The following is a 4,849-nucleotide window of genomic DNA, read 5'->3' on the forward strand; positions in this document are numbered from 1 at the left end:
TACAGGTGGTCTTAGTAATGATTGGTATAACTGGAGGGTTAACCTCAACCACTATTGTATTTTATACACTTCGGATGTTCTTCATGAGGTCTGCTAATCTGGAACTGTACTTCCCTCGGATGTTGGTCAATTTACATGGAAAGTCTTAATTCCGTCTTTGCTCCGTCAAAAGGTCAAACAAGGTCCAATTTCACTTTTGAAAGAAGTTCTGGAACTCTTAAGTCAATTGGAACATCACTCTATTTTCTATGTCAGCTTTTCTCTTCACTAAGCCCCTATAGACATCCTATGCGTAGGATGTCTATCTGCTCTATTTTGCCTGGAGTTTGCACTATAGATTCCCCTTAATGTGCTGAGTCCACAACTGTTTTTACTTTTTGATTTGAACACCTATAAGCTGGTCAATTGGTTAGAAATCTGTTCCAGCAGCCTGACCAGTCAAATCAACTCCAATTTGGACCAAAATTGACTAGGAGACTTGCCTCAGGCTATACAACACCCTACTATGCCTACAATCAGTTTTTGGCTTCAATTTCATGCATTAGACATTCTACGCGTAGCATGTCTAACTGCTCAAAATGGCTTCAAATGCAAAGCATAGACTCCCCTTAGGGTGCTTATCACTTTGGTATGCTCAAAATTAGGTTTGGAGTGCTAAATCACATAGAACACATCCTACCCGTAGGATGTCTATATGGCTTGTTTGACCCCAAACATGAGCCATAGATTCCCCTTGATGTCAGCAACCCAATGTTATGCTTAGATTTTAGTTTGAATTTCAAAAGACCCCAATTTTAGCTATTCTAGCCCTTTTTAGTCAAAAATGCTAAAGTTTGTTTAAAACCCAATTTTCTCACCCAATTGAGATGAAACCTTTCTCAGGCACTCAATAAATCATGCAGATCTTGCTCATGTAGCCATCCTATGGTTTTGGTCTTAAAATAATTCCTTGGCACAATTTGGGTAGGATGTCTGACAATTTCCTTTCTACTTGGCCTTATCCTGTTGAGAGCCGATTTTTTGAGATGGGGCTCAACTCAAGGCTCCCACCAGACAACCACTCCGTGAGACCCTACACACGCATATTTCTTAGGGGCACCACCCTCTTTTATGGAGAAAGAAGGAAACCAAAATAAAACATATACAACACACACACACACACACACACACACACACACACACACACACACACACACACACACACACACACACACACACCTTCCTTATGTGCTTCAACACAAAATGCCCTTCAACCATTCAACACACACTCCTTAAGCAATTGCTTTGAACACTGCACAAACTCACATGCAAAGATTGACCTTCACCATATTAGTGCTCATATACTTCTAAGAAAAGCAAGCACACAACCTCAAAACTCAAAACACCATAATGCACAAATACTTGACAACTCCTTTCCTTTCCCAAAAGAAGAGACTACTTACACACATAAAGCGGCATGCATAGAGAGCTCTTCTCCATCTATGCAGCCCCAAGACTTACTTACACACAACATAAGGAGAGAAGCCAAGCAAATAGACACCATGGTGCACAAAAACTTTCTAAACAAACAAGCAACCCAATGAGCACAAAATATGAGAAGCTGCCAAGATATGCTTACCAATTTTACATGCGTTTAGAGCAAAAGTGTGACGACGACACCCCAATTGCAACAATTTGTTGATCAAACCATGAGATAGATCATTGAACTTGATATCCTTGCTCTCATATAGAATCTACAATCCTTATTTAGGGATGATTATGGTAAGAGAAATGTTTGCAAGAGAATGGTAGCAATAGCATATTGATGCTCTCTCTATGGTGCCGCTTATGATAGCGAGCTTAGGAAATGGATAGGGAGACAAGAGGAGAGAGAGATTAGGGATTCCCTAACCTTAGAGGAGCTTATTTGCAGCAATGGAGTAGGTGTGTGTATTTTTGTGCTTGCCAAAGGGCCTTTTTATAACTGTACAAGACCTTGGGTTAGGTTAAACTTGACTAAGGTAGGTAATTAACCATAGTTAGGTTCCCTTTTGACCATTCCTTCAATTATGCAAATAAGGGAATTATTTTTTCATTAAAAAGAGCCTTTTAAGTCGTGGAGGCTCCATAAGGGTTGATAATGTATGTGGGCCCCACCATGATGTCCCTCTAGTGGCTCCTGTAGAGTGTCCCCATCCTATTTGTTGTGTCTCTGGAAGCATCTTGAGCCGACCCCTCCATATGCAAGTGGTTGTTAACTCCCCATTGGTATTTTAGAATGTTGGAGAAGTCAAGAAAACTTTTCACCTTTGTGGTTTACCTGATTGTAACTTTGACCTGCAGTAACAGTGTCCGCAGCACCTTGTTTCACCATAACGTTCAGCCTGTAACTCAGAATTGGGTGCTGTAAAATGCAAAGTTGACCTTCTCAAAGTGTTTAAGCTGATTTTGGAGTGTTCCTCAAGTATACCCACGAGCTAAGGCGTTCATGATGCATATAAAACACCTTTTGAACCAAGTCTCCTTGTAGGGGGCCCTTTAGCATGCATCCAAGGTGTAGCATGCTTTTTTCAAAAGAGAATCCACCTTAAACAAATGAGGTAGTATCCAATAAAGTTTGATTTATTGGGGATATACATTATATTTAAGATTTGTTGACTAACACAAGTAAATGATCCAAGAGTTGGGTCACCTAGTGGTGGGGAAGGGAAGGCCTACAAGGTTAACCCTACCCTTGAGAGAAGATGGGTAAGATAAGTGCCCATAAATTATTTATTTACAAATTATGGGATGTAGATAGCTATTTAAATTATTAAAGGTAATTAGTTAAAAGAATATGCAGTAAAAAAACTAGGAGAGTAGAATTAAGTTTACTATTTACATTTAAAATGAAGAGAGAAATATGATGTAAATGCATAAAGATCTAAGAAGGGTAAGGTGTTTGTATGGAAAAAGGCTATTACGGAAAGAGAGAATGAACACTAGGTTAAAACTTAAATAAAAAATATATACATTTGAGTAGAAATGTAGTTCAAATGCAAGGTTACCATTTAACGCTACTCATATTAGCCCTCCCCCTTCATCTAGGATCATTCATGCTCCTAGATGAAACAAAAGAGTTTTTTCCTTTTTCTTTTCTTTCTTTTTTTTTTCTTTTTTTTTTTCTTTTTTTTCTAAAAAAAAGAGGAGTGATATACACTCTTTTACTCCATTAGACCTGCTTTTCATTACCTCAATCCCATAAATCGGAGATGGGAGGGTTGCCTTGGGTATGTTGAGATTCCAAGGCTGGTTCTTCTTTGCACATCAAAGCTTTAAAAATAGGTGGAGCATTTGCCAAGCCAAAGGGAGCCATGCCAATTTGGAGCTTAGACGATGTAGGTAGATGACTTCCTATCAACGAATTGATACGTTGAAAGTAGGGCTTTAATCTCCATCCATTGACTCTGGTCTTGTGGAGTTTTCCTGATAAATCTGCTAATCTGTAACTACCATTCCCAAACTTTGTTTTTATCATGAAAGGTCCTCCCATCTTTGCAAAAACTTTTTGTCAAGTCGATTATCAAGTCGGTTATCATAGCGAAGAACCAACATACCTTCCTTCAATCCTTTCCGCTTGAGCTTTTTGTTGATTTTGTCCCTTTGGCTTGTGGCTTGGGCAATGTAATAGTCGATGGACTCTTCTCTATCAAGCTCAAGTCATTGAAGATCTAAAATTATTTCCTGCAAATCTTCTTTTGGCCTCTTTGCTCCCCGTGAGAGAATGCGTAGACTTGCAATCTCCACCTGAATAGGAAGGAGTGCCTCCTATCCATATACCAAATGAAAAGGAGTGAATTGAGTGGATACCTTGAAAGATGTTCTGTATGCCCATAGAGCTGCGGTCAAATGACGATCCCAGTCGTTTGGTCGATCTGCAACCTGCTTAGAAATGATCTTACATATCATTCCATTCACCTTTTTAACCAACCCATTGCACTGAGGGTAGTAAGGTGTAGAATGCAAATGTTTGACTTTTAACTTTGCCAAAAGATTATCTAGGAGCTCTGCTCTAAACCCTGGACCACGATTTGACAAAATCTCTAATGGTGTGCCGAATCTACTGCATATGTGATCAAAGATAAATTTTGATACCTCCTCGGCTGTAATTCGTGTTGTACTTGCTGCCTCCGCCAATCGTGTCATGTAATCTACTCCCACAATGATGAAGACCTTCCCGGTAGATGTGCGAGGTAAGGGGCCTATTGCATCCACACCCCACTTCTCAAAAGGACCATACGAAATTATTGGAACTCGAGGTTCGTAAGTGAGTCGTCGATCTCCAGCAATCTGACAACCTTTGCATGACTTACACCAATGCTGGACATCACGGTGTAGACTTGGCCAAACAAACCCTGCTTGCAAAATCTTCCTGTTTGTAATATCATGAGAAAAATGACCCTCACAGACATCATCATGGCATGAAAAGAGGATTCTCTCTATTTCTTGAACAGAGGGCACCCTTCTTAGCACCAAATCTTTCCCGTTATGATACAGATCATCTCCTATGAGTTGGTAAGGAGTTGCCTTTTTTACCAACCTATGCCTTTGCACTTTATCCAAGTGTTTAGGGCACTCACCAGTTTGGAGGAAAAATATGATGTCCTTCAATTCCTCTTGGCCTTGGTACTTTGGTTCGTAGAGCTTCACACCTCCCACTATGATCTGAAGTTTCTCATTGGCGAGATAATCTGCTTCCTTGTTGAGGGTTCTCACAACATGCTGTACCTGTGTAGCTTCAAAGTTCTTTATCAAAGCCTTCACCTGTCTAAGCCACTCCACTAGAGTAGGGTTCTTGCACTTCCATATCCCTTGGATTTGCCTAATAACT

The sequence above is a fragment of the Adiantum capillus-veneris genome, chromosome 8 (assembly GCF_014529385.1).
Source record: "Adiantum capillus-veneris isolate H3 chromosome 8, ASM1452938v2, whole genome shotgun sequence".
NCBI lineage: Eukaryota > Viridiplantae > Streptophyta > Polypodiopsida > Polypodiales > Pteridaceae > Adiantum > Adiantum capillus-veneris.